The sequence below is a fragment of the Bubalus kerabau genome, chromosome 18, assembly GCF_029407905.1.
Source record: "Bubalus kerabau isolate K-KA32 ecotype Philippines breed swamp buffalo chromosome 18, PCC_UOA_SB_1v2, whole genome shotgun sequence".
NCBI classification, from domain to species: domain Eukaryota; kingdom Metazoa; phylum Chordata; class Mammalia; order Artiodactyla; family Bovidae; genus Bubalus; species Bubalus kerabau.
In genome coordinates, this window is record NC_073641.1 from 47,255,000 (window position 1) to 47,279,585 (window position 24,586).

The 24,586-nt window shown below is 35.6% G+C and overlaps 2 non-coding genes across 2 annotated transcripts; both read right to left on the minus strand.

Moving 5' to 3' along the window:
- Nucleotides 1–10,997: 10,997 nt before the first annotated feature.
- TRNAC-GCA (transfer RNA cysteine (anticodon GCA)) lies at nucleotides 10,998–11,069 on the minus strand. The gene has a single exon. It is a non-coding gene; the product is annotated as a tRNA-Cys (tRNA).
- A 4,483-nt stretch (nucleotides 11,070–15,552) lies between these two features.
- On the minus strand, nucleotides 15,553–15,656 carry LOC129633495 (U6 spliceosomal RNA). Its single transcript, XR_008705079.1, has one exon. It is a non-coding gene; the product is annotated as a U6 spliceosomal RNA (small nuclear RNA).
- Between the last annotated feature and the right edge of the window lie 8,930 nt (nucleotides 15,657–24,586).

Consider the following 24,586-nt stretch of genomic DNA (forward strand, 5'->3'; position numbering starts at 1 on the left):
GTTTAATTACAATGTCAATATTTAAAAATTGCCATTATATTTATCTGTGTGAACATGTTTTATTTATGTTTTACCAGAATGTTATTAATTCAAACCTGCTACTGAGGATCTACTTCTGATTTCCTAAATAATCATTTTAAACAAAAGTGATGTACCTTTACCCAGGTTAGCTTTCCTCATCAAAATCAGTGTAGAAAAATAATACCCTGATGGAAAAAAAGAAAAAAGACTGCACAGTCTAACCTTAATTTTAAAGGGATAGTTTTATATTTTCATTCCTGACATCAAAAGAGGAGGAATCGTACCACTTCAGTGCTTGAGCTTTTTATTTGACTGAGATTATAAAGTAAGGAACTCTGGATTTTGTATTTGTTTACTGAGAACATAAAATTTGATTCAGCTTAAAAGATGTATTATATTCTAATATGCTTTTCACATGTCATTGCTATAGCTAAATGTTCTCTTTTTTCCAAGAAGGCAAAGTAAGTTTTCCTTATGAATATTATTTTTATTTTGTACTATAAGTAATTGTTTTTAACATTTATAGTTAAGAATTAACACACTTATAACAATAATATTTTTAAAACAGAGCAAATCACAATGTGCAAAATTTAAAACCAAAATAATTCATTTATAAAATAATTCATTTATAAAACATAAAATTGGAAAGTAATGAGTATTACAATTATTCAAGTATGACATGAACAGTGTTTAAAAAAATGTATACTTGTGTTTTATCTGATATTTCATAATATAACTAAAAGCTCTGGTTTCAGTTCTAGGAAATCATTCTAGATACTTATTTGTCCAGGGGATTAGTTAAACAAATGTCCCTAACCTATTTAAATTTGTCATCTCAGTTGAAGACAGCTCTTAAGAAGTGAATTGGTGGACTCTGAAACACATGGACACACTTTGCAGCTGTCTTATTATTAGAAGCTAAAAGGTAATTACAAATCACAGAGGTGGCAGTGGCTCGAAGGGGTCAGGTTAAAAAGACAAGGAGAAAAATTATGGTCTAATTTTTTTTAAAAAGGATGTGTGTTTAAACCCAATTGAGTTATTTAATGAGTAGATTTAGAGAAAGGATGGTACCCTGTCATACCACTTCAGCGTACTGAATAGCTCAAGGGGAAAGCTTTGCAAGGAAGCTTTAATTAATTTCCTTCATCTAATCCTCTGTTAACACTGAACAAGCCTCTGTCACATGCATCATATGAATTCCAAGGACAAAGTAAAAGCCATTTAAAAGTAGTCATATCCCAATAAGGTTATTAAGAGACCATTTCAGAGTTCCTCATTAAAGTTAATGCATTTAGCACTAATACTATTCAAAAGCCATATCACAGTCCAGCAATTTCATAAAATATTGATTGCTTTGGTGTGTTCTTATGTACTAATGTATTATATTTTTAAGTAACTTAGTGAGGCAAAAGTCCAGGTTATTTAGTTTCAGCTTGGTGTAAAAGATTGCAACTCCTGTAACAGCTTTAAATAGCAATAGCTCAAGCCTTGGGTAGATCAGTTTCTATATTTAAAATTGAGTGCCAACATTATAGCCTCTGTATTTTATCTAGAGCTTTTCTCTCTCAGGGTCATACAAAGGGATAGGAGACTAATGGGGTGATGTATTAAAAAAGTTTTATGAATGATAAATATTATCCCTATTTTTCTGTAGGAGAAATGGAGTCACAGGCAGGTTAAGTAACCATTAAAACTGTTATCCTTTAAAAGGATCCACTTATGCTGCATTTAACTGCATTCCAAGCACTTACTCTCCACCACTATTCTTAACTGTCACTTTGAGTGCCAAAGGTGGGGTGAGGGTAGGTATCCTGTATAAAAATATGCAAATTTTGAATCATTTAAACTCTCTTTTTAAATATAGATCAATATATCAAGTTTAATGCTCAAAAATCAGAATTCTGCTTACCCTTTTAGTAAGATTTTCTTTAATGTAATGGGAGAGGGGAAAAAGAGATAGATTTGCATATAAATGTATTCTCCTTCAGTAAACTTACTAATGGGCTTCTGGGGTGGCTAAGTGGTAAAGAACTTGCCTGCCAATGCAGGAGATGAAGGTTCAATCCCTGGGTTGGGAAGGTTTCCTGGAGAAGGAAATGGCAACCCACCCAGTATCCTTGCCCGGGGACTCCCAAGGACAGAGGAGCCTGGTGGGCTACAGTCGATGGGGTCACAAATGAAGATACGACTAAAATGAATAAACAATAACAAACTTAGTATCCTAAGCCTCTAGTACTATACTCTCATTTGAAGAGCTGGTGTAGAAAGAGTGTAAAGGTTCATGTTGGACAGTAGATAACTCTCCCCACTGATAACTAGAGCAGGTTGAAGGGAATGACAACATCTTAAGGAAATATTTTTCCTTTTCTTTTCCTATCAAAATGCTGTTTAATTCAGCTTTAACGCTATGTAGAATGGCATTTTCTATAAGGTCCTTCTTACAACAATTTTGCGTAACAGTAATAAAGTGTTTTAATGATGCATTTTCCCATTAAGACTTTAGAATAATATATGTTTTAGCATCATGGGTCAAATGGGGGAGTTCTTGCAGTGTATGAGTAGATGTGATGGCAAAGTTAAAATAAAATAAAAGAAATAAAATTATCATTGTTCTATATTATTTTACATGAAATGAAATTTAATAATAATGATTTAGGAAGTGCTGAGCATTGAAAAACAAAAATGTGAATGAAATAGAACTAATATCAGAGCTAAAGAGAAATTTTCATACATTCACACCTCTGTTTAAATTGGAGACAGATAGAAAAGGACCTGGGGAGAATTATCTTTAAAATTTTCATATAAAACATTAATAATCCACTGATATCAGATAAATTCTGTATATTTATATTTCCTATATGAGTGATGGGAGCTATTTCAATGTTTCTAAATTCTTTCTCGATTAATTTCAAAGTTCTCCTATGTATATTGAAGAAAAATATTATGAACTTTTAAAAGAAATTAACTCAAATGGAAAATAACAATAAATGGAGAAGAGAGAGGAGGGAAAGGAAGAAGAGAAGGGTAGGAAAAAAAAATGTGTCATTAATATTTACAAAAACAAGTGGTTGAGAGAAGAATGCAGTCTCCCCACAAAGAATGGGGGATACCAGTTTCTGGCTTTCTTTCTGCCAGCTTATTTGGTAACTGTTCAGTCCAATTTACCTTAGGCTAGCCATGTATCCAGACTTACCAGGTGGCACTAGTGGTAAAGAACCAGACTGCCAATGCAGGAGACTCAAGAGACACAGGTTTGATCCTTGGGTCAGGAAGATCCCCTGGAGGAGAGCATGGCAACCCACTCTAGTATTCTTGGCTGGAGAATTCCATGGACAGAAGAACCTGGCAGGTTACAGTCCATAGGATCACACAGAGTTGGACATGACTTAAGTGACTTAGTATGCATGCATGCATGCAGCCATGTATCTCTTTGCTGACAAAGATCCATATAGTCAAAGCTATGATTTTTCCAGTAGTCATGTATGGATGTGAGAGCTGGACCATAAAGAAGCCTCAGCACCGCAGAAGTGATGCATTCAAATTGTGGTGCTGGAGGAGACTCTAAAGAGTCCTTTGGAATGCAAGGGGATCAAACCAGTCAATCCTAAAAGAAATCAACTCTGAATATTCATTGGAAGGACTGATGCTGAAGCTGAAGCTCTGATACTTTGGCCACCTGATGAAAAGAGCTGACTCTTTGGAAAAGACCCCTGATGCTGGGGAAGATTAAAGGCAAAAGGAGAAGAGGGTTGCAAAAGATGAGATGGTTAGATAGCATCACTGACCCAATGGACATGAATCTGAGCAAACTTTGGGAGATAATGAAAGGTAGGAAAGCCTGGCACACTGCAGTCCATGGGATCTCAAAAAGTTGGACACAATTTAGCAACTGAACAACAAGGCTTGTATTTCCTCCCTATTTTGCATAAAACATGGAAATATGCACATTTTCTAGGACTGGATTGAAACAAGTTGTGTCTTTAACACATGGCAAATTTCCTACTCTGTTCATAATAGAGTCAAAATATCCCAGGAAACTATACCACACAGAGGTATAACACAACTTATAACCAAAATAAGGTGAGGTGCATTTGGAACCAAGCAAAGAAGACTTTCCTAATAGATGAAAACTTTTCTAGAGCCCAGGCCTGAGGTAGTTAGTGTGTTCCTAAAAAAGAAATTTCAGCACGAATATAAACAGAGGAAGAGAATGCTATGAAGTGATCTTAAACGAGTAGGAAGGGATCATATCAAGAAAAATCCTGAAATTATTCTTCATTTAGGATTCTATTAAATAGAAAAGATAATTTGTGGAAATATCTTACATGGGATAACAGTAGGATGAGTTCTTGTTTCTGTAATTGTTTCCTTTGCATGTAAATATTAGATTGAAAAAAAAAAAAAAGGAAAGGGAAGAATTCAGCTCAACAGATTAAGGGTCATTTCAACAGTTAACAGAAAGATGGTGGCAGCTGGAAGGAGGTGACAGTAGAAATAGAGAAAGTAAAGTAGGGGATAGAATGAAGAATTTTCCATGCTTCATGAGAGGTGAGAAGAGGTGCCAAGGTGTCTTATATGCTAACTAAAATAATGAAAGTAAATCCTATTTACATAGAGATTCAGGAAGAAGAGAGAATTTGATGGAATAATACCAAAAGTTAAGTTTGGACATGTAAAATTTGAGTGGAGCTGTCCAGTTATCGACTAGATATTATCAAGTAAAAATAAATAAATAAATAAAATGTCTAGGCTATAAAGGAAGCATGTGAGTAAAATGGGCTTATAGACAAGCAAAGGTATTTAATAGGGTTTAAAACCTTGATCATTTTGTTTTCCTAACAAACTGATTTTACCTTAGTTTCTTCACTTGCAAACGAAGATTTTTAAAAATAACACCTCTTGGCATTTATCTCAGAGGATCATTGTGGAAATTCAATGAAATATTATATGCAAGTCACTTGGCATATGTCTAGAGTTTTATACATATTCACAAATGTTAGCTATCATTGTAATCACTATCATCACACTTAAATATCTGGGAATGTGTGACTCTCTCAAGAAGAGATATCTCAAGATTAAACAAGCAACCTCAGCATTTGTATACAGTTAGAAGAAGAGGATCCAGAGCATAAAACTGAGTAATATGGACGGCCATGAAAGTACAACTATGAAAATGTCGTGCTATAGATAGGAAAAAATGTCCGAGTCCAAAGAAAACAAGGGTTGAAAAATGTCAACTTTATTTAACAATAATGGCATATTAAATGCAATTCAAAATGAAATACCATGTCTTAAGCATGAAGCTTTTGGAATGCATGAGTAGTTGCCAGTAGTAAATGGTTGGTATCAGCAAATTTTTTACCCATAGAAGATGGCACACTTTTGGGAATTAAAGAGAACAAAAGAAGGAGAAAAAGAGAAGAAACTGAAAAATGTATCAATTAATTGGTTGGGGTAATCTTGGTATTTTTTTGGAGGAGAGCAAGGTTGGGTTATAAGAGAATTAATGCACTTGTAATCTAAAAGAGAGGAATATTGTCAAATAAATCTTTAGATACTCAAGTTTTGACAATGGCTTCCCTTAGTGGAGTAGTGATGAGTAATATGATCTCTTTGAACTGGTAGGACCAATAAAAATTTATGTTGAAATTGACCCAATTTTTTGGGTCAATGATCCATATTGTGCCACACATAAAATGTTGTAAAATATCAATCATATAATGCATACAGTCACTGGTAAAGAATCTGCCTGCCAATGGAGGAGATGCAGGTTTGATCCCTGGGTTGGGAAGATCCCCTGGAGGAGGAAATAGCTACCCAGTCCAGTATTCTTGCCTAGAAAATACAACGGACAGAGGAGCTTGGTGGACTACAGTCCTGGGCATGGCAAAGAGTGGGACATGACTTAGCCCATGCACACAGTACAGGAACTATTAATATCAATCCTTGAAAATAGACATTTTCCAACGACTTAATCTTGGACTATTTCTCCCTCCATATATAGATAAAAGTTCTCACAAAAATACAGCTGTCTGCAGTGTCTTCTCATGAATATTGCAGTATTTCAGAGACCATCTCGCCTTCAAATAGAGTCCTCCTCATTGGCATTTGTTCATGTTTAAGTCTCATCAAATTAACAAAAATCCTGCTTATTAGCAAACCTCACATGAATTACCATATTATTTCTCTCCTTTTCTTCATCAACAAACATCTTGAAAAAGCTTTCTACTTTTAATTTCTTTTTATATTTTGTGATTTTTTTCTCCATTTGCATCTTAAATGTGAGCATACCTATAGTTTTTTTTTCCTTCTAGTTTATAGTTTCTCCTCATTCTGCATATTCTCATGCAGCAATTTGACCTTCAGATGTGTTCTCAGTCTGGATGATGTGCAGATGCATTCAGCTCAGACTCAAATCCAACTGCTAACATTTCTAGTTCCAAATTAGAAGGTAGGAGGCCAAGAGTGAAAATAAGTGGAATGTCAGACAGGTAAACATCTGAAACCATGGCTGCCCTGAAGGCATGTGATGGTAAATTTATACCAGATCCCAAGATTGGAATAATCTTAGTTACAATATGAGACAATATTTTGTGCTGACACAAGATGGTCCACTGGAATCAATATACTGGATAAATCTGAGACTTTGAAAGGAATATACCTTCATGAAAAAAATAGCAAGAAATAAAAAGTGCATTTGTTTACATGACAGAAATCTTCTAAAATGGTAGATGAAGAATGTAAGGCAAACTTCGTGAAAAGTCATATACCATAATTCTGCTATTTTATAGGATTTGGGTTTTAAATTTACATTATTCCTAGAGTTAAGGAAATACAAAGTCAAAAATTAAAGATATGACTATTTAGTATCTCTCCAGAGTCTTAATAGAAACAAAAGAAAATATTTTCAACCTAGCCATTCTGATTGATATAAAGTGTTAGTTTGTCTTTCTCCCAGCATCTACATTTACTCAGCAGCTTTAGATAATTCCTTTACTTAAAAAAAAAAAATAGTCACAGGAGGCTTGAGAATTCTCTTGTTGTTGTTTTTATTTTTAAAACACTATGGGAAATATTTAAGTATTTTTTTTTAATTTTATTTTATTTTTAAACTTTACATAATTGTATTAGTTTTGCCAAATATATTTTTATACATGCAGAAGAAAGAGCAACAGAAAAAAAAAAAAAACACAACAAAACAAAAACTAAAACTGCACAAGTGAGAAAGACCTAAGCATAGAGTGATATTTCAATACTGAAACAGATGGGAGAAGATAGAATCCAATGTAGAGACAGGTACAACCTTGCAAAAGAAAAGAGCAGCCAGCCTTTGGAACTGCGGGAAATCAAGCATGTACTCAAAGGAAGTTGCATTTTTTTAACAAAATATACAATGAGATTTTCAAAAAAAGAATGTCTATCTTGTGTCTTCTGATTTTGATAATTTTAATGAAGTACAAGGTAAAGTCAGTAGCTGAAAAAGATGATAGCAGTGACATAGAGGTGACTGTATGTTGATGACAGCTTGCAATAGCTAATTCATGGGAAGCTTTACGGTATGAGGACTTTGAATGGCAGAGTAGTTTAAATGATTGATAATGGCTTCATAAAGAGCTGTGATTTAAAAAAGTATTTAATTAGAAGGAATGGGTTTGAAACCCACTTCTACCACTTATTTATTTTGTGACTTTGAGTTTCTGATCATTAATCTGTAAAATTAGAGTAAAAATAATTTATATTCCTATAAGATTGCTAAGTTAGAGACATAATAATAACTAAAGTGATACACATGCTATTCAATTAGTTACTTATATTTTTTATTGATTAGTAAGTGGATCTATAGTGACTGGATAAGAAAGTAGAGATATTATTAGAGTAGGAAAATGGCAATGGGTCAAGACTCATGATATATACACTTAAACTTTTTTAGATCAAAAGTCATCAAGTAAGTAAGGATGAAGTAACGAGTGATAAAAGAGTAAATGATTTTAGTAAAGCAGTCATTATTTAAGATATGGCAGAATTATGCATGATGTCAATGTGCAAAATATAAAAAAAGTTACTATAAAATGGAAAATTACTTTTAAAGATCCTTAGTAGACTTAGGATGTCTTCACCTGCACACTACCCACAATTCAATCAATCTCTGTGTGTGCTTAGCTCTTAACACTCAAATGATATTGCTCTGTTAAGATCTGACATCTAATTTTATTTGATCTAGCAACAACATTCAGTATAGTTGATCTCTTTTTCCTTTTTAAAATACATCATTTTAAAATACCGACTCGATGGACATGAGTTTGAGTGAACTCCGGGTGTTGGTGATAGACAGGGAGGCCTGGCCTGATGCGATTCATGGGGTTTCAGAGTCGGACATGGTTGAGCGACTGAACTGAACTGAACTGAACTGAAAATACTCTTGACTGGCCTCCAAGTTGGTACTTTTTTTCCCCACAGTCCTCCTACATCCTCGTCTGTTCTATCACTATCTTTTATGAAAAAAACTGCCTCTTTTTCAATGATACTAAATACTGAATTTGGGTGTCTTCAGTATATAGAAATAGTTTACTTAGCTCTCTAAAAAAGTATAAATTGGGAACATGAGAGCCCCAGTCTATATCCAGAGAAAATTTAATATTCAGAATACTTAGACTGGAAGAGCATATCTTTCTCTATCGTGATGCTGACTGTTTGAACCAGCAAGAATAGCCTTCCATCTGCATGGCTTCCTCTTTCTCATGGTAGGGCCACTAATCATGATTTATTCTTACTAAGAATAAGGAGCCCTTACTAAGGAGTTCTGTATAAGCCATATGTATTTTCCCCAGAACTCTTCTGTTCTAAACTTCTAACATTATTCTTTTCTGGCCATTGACCTCATAACAGAGTTCTCCACCACAGCACAAAATTTAGAGTATTTCCACACCTTAGACATACATATTGGATAACTAAGTGTATTGCTTGATCTTTGTCTATTAGGAGAATTCCCCATCACCAAACCCCTTCAGAGTCAGCCCAGAGAAAACAGGGGAGGCACTGTAGTGAGCTAGCAATCCATTTTCCATAGTGGCAATAGACCATACCAAAATTTCAACCAGGCCTCCTCCTTTCTACCTATATCTATACAAACCTTTGGTTGTAGGGAATCCTTTATGACTCCATGTAGAATCATTATCTTCCTTAGTTACATTTATTACCATCAGATCTGCTGGATTATATGCCCAAATAGTAGTCTGCATTATGATGTAGCACTCTCTTTATGCTTCATTCAAATCAACTATCCTTCTAAAATACCATATAAAAACACTGGAACAGTATCCACAAGTCTTCTGAAATTTAAGCGGTTCACTAAAAGACACATCTCATTTTTATTAACTGAAAGTTTGATATATAATAAGTATTCTAAATTAGGAGAATTTCCTCCAATGTCACAGAGCACTAGACTCACATAAGCATCATAAATAACTTCAGATCGATGAATATTTTCAACTTTATCCCTCACCCTCTAGTTTGCCTGTATCTTAGTAGGTAAGACTACATGTGACTTACTGTTTCCCTGGTCTAGTGAATATAATATCATTAATATAGTGAATCAGCATTTTGATTTTGTTTAATTGCTATTCCTCCAATAAAAATGAATATGTGATATGTGAGATTTGCCTCATATTCTGCTTTCTGAGAAACCAAAGCTAAACCACAGCATTGATGGGACAGGTAGATAAGATAAAATTGAGGGCAGAGTAGAAACTGTTTAAACATTTCATATCCTAATGATAATCTGAGGCATAGAATTGGTGCCTTTACTCCCACTTACTTCCCAACTCTCACAATATTGTTGAGACTATAGGCCACATCCAAAACAGTAGAATTATGAGTCTTTACTACAGAAGAGACTTTTACAATTACATTTTCCAAAAACAGTTTTTCTAGTATGAACAGATGCAGCAAATTAATTTTTCTCCTTGTAGAGCTATAAAAATATTGCAAATAACCTGTCGGTTATGACCTTTAGAAATATATTGGTCTTTTAATCTCATAATGGTGAACAAGTAATAAAGTATAGCTGTACATAAATTGTATTTCAACCCTACCCATTCACGAGAATGGATAAAACAATGAGCAGCAAAATACAGAGTTGTTCAGTACATTCACATACCAGGAATAAAAGAGTGTTTAGTGTACAATTTGTTATTTTTCACATACAGAAAAGACACATGTGACTGATAATCTTGCTGCTCTAGTTTGTATATAAACTAGCTTTTTAACACCATGTTCAGCAACATGTATACTTAAGTTTAAAAGAACTATCCTAATGTTAGAATGAATGCAAAGAGAAGAGTGTTTTAATGAGAAATATATGAAACAGTGAAAAGTTCATGCCTACTTAAAGACAACCTTACATGATATTGAAGTTCATGTATCAATACCAATGAAAAGGGGCAATAAAGGATGTTCTTTTATGCTGAATTTAAGGAGACATGTCTATTGGAGGCACTTTCTTGTTAATGTTTTAACAGAAGATCATTAAAAATGATCTCTCCTTCAAGAGAATATCTGTACTGTGCATAGTCAGCAGTTTGACACCTATGTGTCTATGATAAGGCTTCAGACCGGTTTCTATCAAGTTCTTTGGCAAGGTTAGAGGTTTCAAAGACACCTGTTTGAGCTATTAAACTGCCTTTATGTGGCACCGGGTCCAATGGGAGATCGACTCTCCAGTTACTTCTGGAAAGCAAAGAAATTGTGGGGCATTGTGGAGAATACTTATACCCTCCTGCTCCCAGCATCTTAGAGTTAAACTGCAGAATCAAAACCATGTTCTAAGCCACAGTTCTGCTTCTAGCATGCTGTGTGTGCTTAGTCATGTCCGACTCTTTTGACCCCACAGACTGCAGCCCACCAGGCTCCTCCATCCATGGGATTCTCCTGGCAAGAATACTGGAGTGGGTTGCCATATCCTTTTCCAGGGGATCTTCCCTACCCAGGAATTGAACCTGGGTCTCCTGCATTGCAGGCAGACTCTTTACCGACTGAGCTAGAAGGGAAGCTTCTAGCATAGCTAACTCAATTAATACATCTTTTAACCAGTAAGTCAGGAAGTTTAAAAAAAAAAGACTTTATAGACTTTGGGGTAAAAGATCTAGGATCAATGAGGTCTGTGGTCTTTTCTGGATGAAAAGCTAGGGAGGGGCAGCTCAATCTGAACTCTGTGTGCAGTGCTAAGTTGCTTCAGTCATGTCTGACTCTTTGAGATTCCATGGACTTAGCCTGTCAGACTCCTCTGTCCATAGGATTCTCCAGGGAAAAACACTGGTGTGGGTTGCCAATTCATCCTCCAGTGGATCTTTCTGACCCAGAAATCTAACCAGAGTCTCTTATGTCTCCTGCCCTGGTAGATGGGTTCTTTACCACTAGTACCACCTGGGAAGTCCTAGGCAATTTTGAAATATAATAAGGAAAGAAGTGAACCTGACAATGTTCAGGGATTACCAACTAGCATGGATAATATAAACAGAATAGCTTACTTAGTGTAAATAGAACAACTAATATAAAAAGAATAATCTAATATAAATAGAATATAATAAAATAATTGAATATAAGTGGAATAATCTAACATGATAACGATTAACTTCTTTACTGTTACAGGATGCATGTATGCACACTCAGCTGTTTATTCATGTCTGACTCTTCGTGACCCCAAAGGACCCTGCCAGGCTCCTGTGTCCATGGGATTTCCCAGGTAAGAATACTGGGGAGGGTTGCCATTTCCTCCTCCAGGTTTATAAGGATGACAAACTAATTTAGTCTTACTCTGACTGAAACAGAACACTCCATCAAAGCTAGTTAATGATCTTTGCTAATTCATATTTCTTCTTTTGGTTATTCACATATCCCAGTTTCAAGCTGCATTTAGGCAGAAACTGATTCTTATACCAGCTGCTAACAGAAAAGAGGAGTCAATGAGCACAGTCATTTTTAATTCCCAAATGTGTTTAACAAGAATGAATGTCACATTTGATCATTTAAACCATTGCTAAGTTTTTGAAAAAAATGTATCAAATAAACCGTAAAGAAAAATTAAGAGAATATAGGAAGTGTAGTTAAGTTTAAAACATTTTATTAATGAGTTAAGTCAAATTACAATGCCAAAAGAAAGGAAAAATAACAAAAGTAAAATTTCAAACCTACCCATAGAATAAAATTTGGAATGATATGTGTGTTACCTCTAATAAGTATGAGTGTTTTCTGACTCAATTTTCATGTATGAATACTGGATAAATTAAAAGTTATAAGAAGTACCAAACAGGCAAAAATGCTAGGATATATTAAATCTAAGTATCTATAAAGGAATTGTTACAGTAATTTCATTAATTGAGAAGTCAATTTATCCATTTTCCCACCAAATGAATTTTCAACTGTATCTGAAGGCTATAAGTTTGAGTTCAGTTCAGTTCACTTCAGTCTCTCAGTTGTGTCCAACTCTTTTCGACCCCATGAATCACAGCATGCCAGGCCTCCCTGTCCATCACCAACTCCCGGAGTTCACTCAGACTCACGTCCATTGAGTCAGTGATGCCATCCAGCCATCTCATCCTCTGTCGTCCCCTTCTCTGCCTGCCCCCAATCCCTCCCAGCATCAGAGTCTTTTCCAATGAGTCAACTCTTCATGTGAGGTGGCCAAAGTACTGGAGTTTCAGCTTTAGCATCATTCCTTCCAAAGAAATCCCAGGGCTGATCTCCTCTAGAATGGACTGGTTGGATCTCCTTGCAGTCCAAGGGACTCTCAAGACTCTTCTCCAACACCACAGTTCAAAAGCATCAATACTTCAGTGCTCAGCCTTCTTCACAGTCCAACTCTAACATCCATACATGACCACAGGAAAAACCATAGCCTTAACTAGACAGACCTTTGTTGGCAAAGTAATGTCTTTGCTTTTGAATATGCTATCTAGATTGGTCATGACTTTCCTTCCAAGGAGTAAGCGTCTTTTAATTTCATGGCTGCAGTCACCATCTGCAGTGATTTTGGAGCCCAAGAAAATAAAGTCTGACACTGTTTCCACTGTTTCCCCATCCATTTCCCATAAAGTGATGGGACCGGATGCCATGATCTTCGTTTTCTGAATGTGGAGCTTTAAGCCAACTTTTTCACTCTCCACTTTCACTTTCATCAAGAGGCTTTTGAGTTCCTCTTCACTTTCTGCCATAAGGGTGGTGTCATCTGCATATCTGAGGTTATTGATATTTCTCCCAGCAATCTTGATTCCAGCCTGTGTTTCTTCCAGTCCAGTGTTTCTCATGATGTACTCTACATATATGTTAAATAAGCAGGGTGACAATATACAGCCTTGACATACTCCTTTTCCTATTTGGAACCAGTCTGTTGCTCCATATCCAGTGCTAACTGTTGCTTCCTGACCTGCATACAGATTTCTCAAGAGGCAGGTCAGGTGGTCTTGTATTCCCATCTCTTTCAGAATTTTACACAGTTTTTAAACTATTGTGCTAGGACAAGTTAACTGAGATTATGTAAGCTAGGAGGTCCATTGTTTCTCACCAATATCTCTCACCTACCTCTCCCACATTATAGTGAGAATGACAATTTCCATGCTCCTTTTATTTATTTATTTTCATCTGTATATGCTTTTTTTCTCTATGAAAGTGATGACTACTTCTGCTCGTCTAATTTTTATATTTTGCTTAATTTTATATGAATGCATCTTCCCTTATTAGATTCCTCTAAAAATGATATTTTATTTTATCTTTTCAAAGGTGTGGGGGGTATCCTCAATTATCTCCATAGTTTCATTTTTTAATTTTTAAAAATTTTTGGTTGTGCCATTCAGCATGTGGAGTTCCCTGACAGGGGATGAAACCTTTACCTCTTGCATTAGAATCTCTGCATCTTAACCACTGGAACACCACAGAAGCCTGAACAAACCTTTGTGTCATCATCTGACCTATATTCAAGAAACACTTCATTGTAATTTGATGAATCGCAATATTTCATATCAATGACTATGACCAACAAAACTAGTTTGTTTTGTTGTATATGTTTTATTTGTTATATATATTGTGTGTAGTATGATGATGATTATAAGAAGTCATGAGAATATTTTTTACTAAATGTATTTTTCCAAATAGCATCATCAATAAATCAAAAAGAACATTTAATAGAATCTAAATTAATATGGAAGAAAATATTTATTATTTTGTAGCAATTGACAAATAATTCTAAATATTTTGTAAAAATATAGAAAGCCTGGAGAAGCCTAAATGATTTTCAAAGAGAAAACCAATGTTGGAACACATGCACCTGATTTTGAGAGTGACCATACATCTACTTCAACACATTGGTATGCTACTGGTGTAAATATAGAAATATAGATTAATGTAACAGAAGATCAGGATATATATATGCTCATAAATGATTACTTAATTTTCAGCAAAAATACCAATGGAGAAAGGGATGTTTTTAGAACAAATTCTTTTGGAACAAGTAGATATCCATATGAAACAAATAAATAACCTCAATCTTTACCTTAATCAAACAGAAAATTGGTTCAGAATGCATCATAGACCTATACAGTAAAAACTAGGAATGAAAAATAGCTTTCTAAACTAGAAAAGCAACAGCTAGTGTTGCTTTGGTGAAATTATAAAATTGATTTTATGATTGGACACAAGGTTTTTTCCACTCTCACTAATTCTATTAAATAATGATCTAAAAGTACTAGTTGTGGACTTAGGTAAGCAAAATAAATAAAGACTATGCAAATTGGATAGAAAAAAGCAAAACTGTCTTCATTCACAGTTGATATGTTTGTGTACATTGAATATCTTAAGGAACCTATTAAAAAAGCTATTAAAACTTGCAAATTTGTTTAGCAAGGAAAGAGTACAATATCAATATATGAAAGTCCATTGTCTTTCTGTGTTCTAGCAAGGAAAAACTGGAAACTGAACATTTGAAAAATGTCATTTAGTGTAGCATCAACAAACATGAATATTTTGTGATATATTTGATCCAATATATGTTAAGTGCTGAGAATTAGAAATTATAAAGCATTACTGAGATAAATTAGAAAAAAATACTAAAATAGAGACTTAATTGTTCCTCTGTAGACTTAATGGAGTTTTTTTTATGAAGAAATAATCAAACATTCTAAAATTTATATATAAATGCAAATGATCTAAGATAGCTAAACAATTTTGGAAGAGAGCATTCCCTATACAATTTTAAGACTAATTATAAAGCTACTATAATTAAAACAGTGTAATATTGGCATAAAGATAAACAAACAGAATAGGGAAAGTGAAAGTGTTAGTTGCTCAGCTGTGTCCAACTATTTGTGACCCCATGGACTGTAGCCCACCAGGCTCCTCTGTCCATGGGATTCTCCAGGCAAAAATATTGGAGTGGGTTGCCATTCCCTTCTCCAGGGGATCTTCCTGATCCAGGGATTGAACCCAGGTCTCCTGCATTGCAGGCAGATTCTTTACTATCTGAACCACCAAGGAAGTCCTAAAACTATGGAATGCTTCACAAATTGCATCTCATTCTTGCACAGGGGCCATGCTAATCTTTTCTGTATCACTCCAATTTTACTACATGTGCTTCAGAATAGAGAGTCTAGATATAAACTCATACATCTACGGTCAAAAAAGCTAAGATTGTTCAGGAAGCAAATGATGATGCTCTAGCGTATATGATGATGGAACATGCAAAGCAGATACAAAATAAGAACTACTCTGAAGTTAGTAAGATATTAACATACATGTCATGTGTGAGCTTTTCAGATCTTTATGTAAGTGTTATCGCAATAGGGGGGAGGGATTTGAAGGAGGAAAAGCTCATAAAAGACATGGAGTAACAGAAGAGTTAGATAGAATAAGCTGCATTTCAAAAAAAAGCAACTTACTCTGTGTCAGAACAAAGACATTAAAGGCGTGTTTCGATTATTTCACAAAATGATCTACAACTGATACTCTGTAAAAGTTGAAAACTTTAAGAAGAAATCAGATAAGCAATGTTGCAAATACTATGCAGTATTCACAATTTACTGACTACAAACTATGTGTGTGTGCGTGTGTGTGTGATTGAGAGAAAAACTCTCTGATATTCCCTTCTAGCTATTTAGGAGATATAGGATCTTTGATGTCTCTTAGTAATATATACCAGCTTACCTGGTAGCTCAACTGGTAAAGAATCACCTGCAATACAGAAGACCTCAGCTGGATTCCTGGATTGGGAAGATCTGCTTGAGAAGGGATAGGCCACCCACTCCAGTATTCTTTGGCTTCCCTGGTGGCTCAGCTGGTAAAGAAACCGCTTGCAATGTGGGAGACCTCCGTTCCATCCCTGGGTTGGGAAGAACTCCTGGAGAAGGGAATGGTTGGCTACCCACTCCAATATTCTGGCCTGGAGAATTCTGGGGTCACAAAGAATTGGACACGACTGAGCAACTTTCACTTTCACTTTCAGGAATGTATACATAGTTTGGCACTGGCAGTTAGAGGCTGATGTGAAAAAAGACAGGTCTGAAAGACGGAGATTTCTCTTGAGAGCTAACATTTTCAGAACAAATTGGGCAGCTGACAAATATTCACTTTCCAGACCTCAGGATGTAGTTAATATCAGTGATCTCAGGATGGTCTAAGAAAACAATTACTAAAACTGACAGAATCCAACTATCAGATCCAAACATTTGCTGTGCCTCTCTTCAAAAGAACTATTGGGTGATTTTTCTTTTAAATCAATGTTTGCAAATTTTGTCAACTTTTCTGAATTTGACTGCTGAATAGACTCAAGCACTTTTTCAATAAATAATATATTTTTTCTAAAGTAGATTTAAATGTAAATGAACAAAAATACCCCAGTCCAAGATTAAAAACAAACAAAAAAAAGCATGATTTGAATCAAATCCATATATTCTTTAGTGCCCAGCATGTGTAATATATATATATTTCAGATTGCTTGTTTTTATTCATAGACTTTATTTCACTGAATTCTGGCAATAATGAGTCTGCTGTTTATCAATAAATATTTTTCATTAAACGAGAGCAAGAATGATGAATTTCTAAATACAGCCTTATTTACATGTATGTTCCCTACTCTTCAAATAAAATGAGTTTGTCATTTTTACACTCACATTACATATTTTGGTTTAAGAATACAACAGAGAGGGTATTGAGAATAAGCATTTAAGAATATTTATAAGAATTCTAGTAAATTTGGTATCCTTGGAAAAATAAAATTTTATACCAAATGGCATAGTCTGAATTCTTATTGGAACAATGTGAATTTGAAGTGTTATTGTATTTGTACAAGGACATCACACTTAAAAAACGGAGAAGCTGTATTTAAGTGTAATTGTTAAGAGCAGAGATCTGAGGTCAGAATATTTGGGTGAGCTTAATACATCTGCCTTTTTTAGACTGTATTTACTTCAGTACGTTATTCAGCATCTATAGGTCTTTGTTCCTCATACATAAAGTGGAGATATGTATATGTAGATGTAGATCTTCATACCTGTTGTCAAGAATAAATTAATTCATGAGAAACACTTAGAATGCAACCTTACACACGTTAAAGTACTGTGTGTACTTTACTAATGTTAGAGATTACATTTAATCTAGACTCCCATCTAGTGATAATATTTTTCATTTCGCATTTAATTTCCTAGGAGCATTTTATAACAACTAGCATCTATAATAAAAACAAAGAATTCCTCAACAACTGTTTTCACTTTCCCAACATGCTGTCCATGTGTATGCATTTCCCCTTTGATTAATGCACATTCTACAGCTGGTTAACCTGCTTTACTGAAATTTCTCCCTGATGGTAGTGTCACCTCAAATTTCATTTCAGATGCTCCCTCCTTTATTCTAAGTGAAAGTGAAAGTGAAGTCTCTCAGTCATGTCCGACTCTCTGCGACCCCCTGGACTACAGCCCACCAGGCTCCCCTGTCCATGGGATTTTCAAGGTAAGAGTACTGGAGTGGGTTGCCATTGCCTTCTCTTTTATTCTAAAGCCCAACTAAATCCCCTGATATAATAATCATTTCTCCATCTTAGTCGCATAATAATTATCACCTCTGTTGTAGTAAATATTGCATTCAGCTTGACTTTTTTTACCCTCATTCAGATCTTAAATAACTCATTTTTGAGCTTTGAGTTGACTCATTCTCCATTACATGTATAACTTGAGTTTTTTTTTGTTGTTGCTTCATTATAAAACTAATAGTTTTAGAATATGCAGCATATCTTAATAATACCTCTTATGTTTATATATAATACCTGACATAAAGTATAGTTGGGCCTTTACCCAGTGGCTCAGCAGTAAAGAATCTGCCTGAAACTCAGGAGATGCAGGAGCCATGGGTTCAATTCCTGGATTGGGAAGATACCCTGGAGGAGTGCATGGCAACTGACTGCAGTATTCTTGCCTGGAGAATTCCAAGGACAGAGGAACCTGGCAAACTAAAGTCCATAGGATCACAAAGAGTTGGACACGATTGAAGTAACAGAGCACAACACAACACACAATGCATAGTTAGGATAAAAATTTATTTCTTTTCCAATACTTTTTTTTTTGTGGGCATCTAAATAAACATTTATCCTTGTTCTGTTTTCTAATTTTAAGTTTAGGAAAAGGTAATATTTTTCCTCTGTATTTTCAAGTGGTTTTATAATATTTTAAAGTGTATTTTTCTCACATATGCTCAACCATAATATTACAAACATTGCATATAGTATTAATGACTAAATTGTTATAACTTAGTTTATTAACAAGAATATATTTCAGGAAATATACTGGCTAATAAGTTTTCTATTTGAATAATTAAAAAACCTGTTCAAAATGGATAGTCAGTTCAGTGCAGTGGCTGAGTTGTGTCCACTCTTTGCGACCCCATGAATTGCAGCACGCCAGGCCTCCCTGTTCATCACCAACTACCAGAGTTCACTCAAACTCACATCCATCGATTCGGTGATGCCATCCAGCCATCTCATCCTCTGTTGTCCCCTTTTCCTCCTGCTCCAAATGCCTCTCAGCATCAGAGTCTTTTCCAATGAGTCACTGCAGATGGTGACTGCAGCCATGAAATTAAAAGATGCTTATTCTTGGAAGGAAAGCTATGACCAACCTAGATAGCATATTCAAAAGCAGAGACATTACTTTTCCAAAAAAGGTCCATCTAGTCAAGGCTATGGTTTTTCCAGAGGTCATATATGGATGTGAGAGTTGGACTGTGAAGAAAGCTGAGCACCGAAGAATTGATGCTTTTGAACTGTGGTGTTGGAGAAGACTCTTGAGAGTCCCTTGGACTACAAGGAGATCCAACCAGTCCATTCTAGAGGAGATCAGCCCTGGATGTTCTTTGGAAGGAATGATGCTAAAGCTGAAACTCCAGTACTTTGGGGGCTGGGAGGAGCCATCCCACGTCCAAGGAGCAGTGGCTGCATGGGCGCAGGAGGGCCTAGAGGAGCTACTCCATGTTCAAGGTCAGGAGGGGCGGCAGTGAGGAGATACCCCTCATCCAAGGTAAGGAGCAGTGGCTGCACTTTGCTGGAGCAGCCGTGAAGAAATAACCCACATCCAAGGTAAGAGAAACCCAAGTAAGACGGTAGGTTTTGCAAGAGGGCATCAGAGGGCAGACACACTAAAACCATAATCACAGAAAACTAGTCAATCTAATCACACTAGGACCACAGCCTTGTCTAACTCAATGACACTAAGCCATGCCCTGTGGGGCCACCCAAGACGGGAGGGTCATGATGGTGGAGAAATCTGACAGAATGTGGTCCACTGGAGAAGAAAATGGCAAACCACTTCAGTATTCTAGCCTTGAGAACCCAATGAACAGTATGAAAAGGCAAAATGATAGGATATTGAAAGAGGAACTCCCCAGGTCCATAGGTGCCCAATATGCTACTGGAGATCAGTGGATAAATAACTCCAGAAAGAATGAAGGGATGGAGCCAAAGCAAAAACAGTACCAAGCTGTGGATGTGACTGGTGATATAAGCAAGGTCCAATGCTGTAAAGAGCAGTATTGCATAGGAACCTGGTATGTTAGGTCCATGAATCAAGACAAATTGGAAGTGGTCAAACAGGAGATGGCAAGAGTGAACGTCAACATTCTAGGAATCAGCAAACTAAAATGGACTGTAATGGGTGAATTTAACTCAGATGATCATTATATCTACTACTGTGGGCAGGAATCCCTCAGAAGAAATGGAGTAGCCATCATGGTCAACAAAAGAGTCCAAAATGCAGTACTTGGATGCAATCTCAAAAATGACAGAATGATCTCTGTTTGTTTCCAAGGCAAACCATTCAATATCACAGTAATCCACGTCTATGCCCCAACCAGTAACACTGAAGAAGCTGAACGGTTCTATGAAGACCTACAAGACCTTTTAGAACAAACACCCAAAAATGATGTCCTTTTCATTATAGGGGACTGGAATACAAAAGTAGGAAGTCAAGAAACACCTGAAATAACAGGCAAATGTGGCCTTGTAATATGGAATGAAGCAGGGCAAAGGCTAATAGAGTTTTGCCAAGAGAACGCACTGGTCATAGCAAACACCCTCTTCCAACAACACAAGAGAAGACTCTACACATGGACATCACCAGATGGTCAACACCGCAATCAGATTGACTATAATCCTTGCAGCCAAAGATGGAGACACTCTATACAGTCAGCAAAAACAAGACTAGGAGCTGACTGTGGCTCAGATCATGAACACCTAATTGCCAAATTCAGACCGAAATTGAAGAAAGTAGGGAAAACCACTAGACCATTCAGGTAAGACCTAAATCAAATCCCTTATGATTATACAGTGGAAGTGAGAAATAGATTTGATAGATCTGATAGATAGAGTGCCTGATGAACTATGGGCGGAGGTTCATGAAATTGTACAGGAGATAGGGATCAAGACTATCCCCATGGAAAAGAAATGCAAAAAAGCAAAATGGTTGTCTGGGGAAGCCTTACAAATAGCTGTGAAAAGAATAGAAGTAAAAAGCAAAGGAGACAAGGAAAGCTATAAGCATCTGAATGCAGAGTTCCAAAGAATAGCAAGAAGAGATAAGAAAGCCTTCCTCAGCGATCAATGCAAAGAAATAGAGGAAAACAACAGAATGGGAAAGACTAGAGATCTCTTCAAGAACATTAGAAATACCAAGGGAACATTTCATGCAAAGATGGGCTCGATAAAGGACAGAAATGGTAGGGACCTAACAGAACAGAAGATATTAAGAAGAGGTGGCAAGAATACACAGAAGAACTGTACAAAAAACAGCTTCATGACCAAGATAATCACGATGGTATGATCACTCACCTAGAGCCGGACATCCTGGAATGTGAAGTCAAGTGGGCCTTAGAAAGCATCACTACAAACAAAGCTAGTGGAGGTGATGGAATTCCAGTTGAGCTCTTTCAAATCCTGAACGATGATGCTGTGAAAGTGCTGTACTCAATATGCCAGCTAATTTGGAAAAGTCAGCAGTGGCCACAGGACTGGAAAAGGTCACTTTTCATTCCAATCCCAAAGAAAGGCAATGCCAAAGCATGCTCAAAATACTGCACAATTGCACTCATCTCACATGCTAGTAAAGTAATGCTCAAAATTCTCCAAGCCAGGCTTCAGCAAAATGAATAGTAGTGAATAACAAAACTGTCATTCAAGTTAGAGTTCTCTCTAATTATGTTTAAGATATATTATAATTCTTTAGGAATTTAAATGTAAGATAAATCTAAAAATGCTTATAATTTAAATAAAAAACATAGTAAAAACAACAGCAAGGACAAGCATTCCTAAAGCTCCTACAATTTTTCACACGATTTAGGAACTTTGGGAATGCATTTATTTGAAAAACAAAAGTTTGACACTATTTCTGGTGCTATTACCTTTGCTTATCTCTCCTTGTACTCTTGTTATTTTCAATTTTTTTTTTAACAATTAAGCTATTTTGAAGTTGAAAATAATATTTTATGCCTTTTTTCTTTATTTTATTTTTAAGAAATTACTCTCTGCTTTTTCCAAATAAATGTATCACAGTGGGATTTCATATATTCTGATGTTCTAAGGAAGACACTTTCATACACAAATATTTTCTAATAATTTTATCTTAAAAATTCTTATAGGTTTTATTTTTAAAAATTTTAAATAAAGGCATTTATGTCTAGTTACAAGTGGCTCAGACGATAAAGAATCTGCCTGCAATTCACGGGACATGGGTTGTATCCCTGGATTGGGAAGTTTGCCCAGAGAAGGAAATGGCAACCCACTCCAGTATTCTTGCCTGGGAAATCCCATGGACAGAGGAGCCTGGTGGGGTAGACAGTCCATGGGGTAGACAGAGGAGCCTAGCAATCTACAGGAGAAATAAGTATACATGAAATGAATGAGAAAAAAAATTCTTAAAATCAGTAACTATCAACAAATATTTATTTACTATAGCTTTTCCAACATACCTAATACATATAATTGTATTTCTCAGTTTATGAAAAAAAAGTTGGCAATGTTATAAACATGTTAAAAGCAGCAGTGTGTTCAATGTAAATCTTTTTATTTATAGAAAAAAAATTAATGAAATGTTTTCTATCTCATAAACTATCCTTTTACAGAGGTTCTCTAGTTCTATCTTAACCCTACTCCCATCTGTGTATGTGTGTATATTTGAAAAGTTTTAGATTTTTATTTGGAGAAAACTTCATAGTGTGATATGTCTTTCTAATATGCCCAGCTTGGGGTCTAATTTTTCAGGCTTTGGTATACTACAGTCTGAATGCAAGAATTAAGATCACTGGAGTTATACTTTAAGACTTTATGGGCTTGTTTTTTAATAACTGTGAGACTGGGCCCATTTTTACATTAGCAATGACTTGGAAATTTTTTCACTGGCTAACAGATTCAAAAACCATAATCAATAAAATCAATATTATAGATATGATCATAAAAAATTCATTAATAAGAGATTAGGTCTGAGGGAAAATATTTTAATGCACATTCTGTTAATAAACAAAGTACAACACACATTCACTTTTAAGTGAATAACCAATAGCTCAAAGTACTGCTGTATTGCAGTGTGGGAAAAGAATTTACTTTTAAATAAATAGCTGCAAAGAGTCAGACATGACTGAGCAACTGAACTGAACTGAAATGTTAGCCCTGGTTTATTTCCTGAAGCAATCTAACTTTTTATTCATCAAGTTATGTTTTTAAGCCTATGTATTTCAGCATATTTTCTAATGCTTCTAATAATAGTGTACCATGAACTGAGTAGTTCAATACTAATCATTTTCACATAGTGGTTTTCATTGTTTAAAGCAATGAAAACCACTTAACCAAAAGGATATCCTTTATTGAGAAATAGGATACCATCTAGAAATCCATTACCATAGTCCCAGAATATATATTATCTAATATTCACTGGGCCCCAGAGAGACAGAGCTGAGCTAATAATAAAACAATCTGTTTTACTAATTTTAATTTCCTTAAGGGTCATTTAGTCCAAACTAAATATTAATTATCATTAATTCATTCAATAAAATGTATTGAATGCTGTTTTTTGGGCTCCAAAATCACTGCAGATGGTGACTGCAGCCATGAAATTAAAAGACATTTACTCCTTGGAAGGAAATATATGACCAACCTAGATAGCATATTCAAAAGCAGAGACATTACTTTGCCAACAAAGGTCCATCTAGTCAAGGCTATGGTTTTTCCAGTGGTCATGTATGGATGTGAGAGTTGGACTGTGAAGAAAGCTGAGCACCAAAGAATTGATGCTTTTGAACTGTGGTGTTGGAGAAGACTCTTGAGAGTCCCTTGGACTGCAAGGAGATCCAACCAGTCCATTGTGAAGGAGATCAGCCCTGGGATTTCTTTGGAAGAAATGATGCTAAAGCTGAAACTCCAGTACTTTGGCCACCTCATGCGAAGAGTTGACTCATTGGAAAAGACTCTGATGCTGGGAGGGATTGGGGGCAGGAGGAGAAGGGGACGACAGAGGATGAGATGGCTGGATGGCATCACTGTCTCAATGGACGTGAATCTGAGTGAACTCTGGGAGTTGGTGATAGACAGGGAGGCCTGGCATGCTGTGATTCATGGGGTCGCAAAGAGTTGGACATGACTGAGCGACTGAACTGAACTCAACTGATTTAGGGGCAGGCCCTGCTCTAGGCTGTGGAATTTCTGTAAGTTTCCAAAAAACATCAGTCCTAAACTTATGGAGCTCAGTCTTATAAATCTTAATGATACCAACGTATCTCTTGTAATTTGGCAAAACTAATACAATTATGTAAAGTTTAAAAATAAAATAAAATTTAAAAAAGAGAACTTTTTTGTTGCTTTTTCTAAAACAGACTCAATTCAAAGAACTAAAGATAAATTATATTCTTACATAAAATTTCAGGTTGATTTAAGTTAAGAAAAAAGAAAAATAGAGAAAGAATATCTTTCAAATCTCAAAAAACAACAAAAAAATCCATTTCTTATTAAAGCTTTTACCTCTTTTATAATAAGGATGCTTAAGCTTTTTCT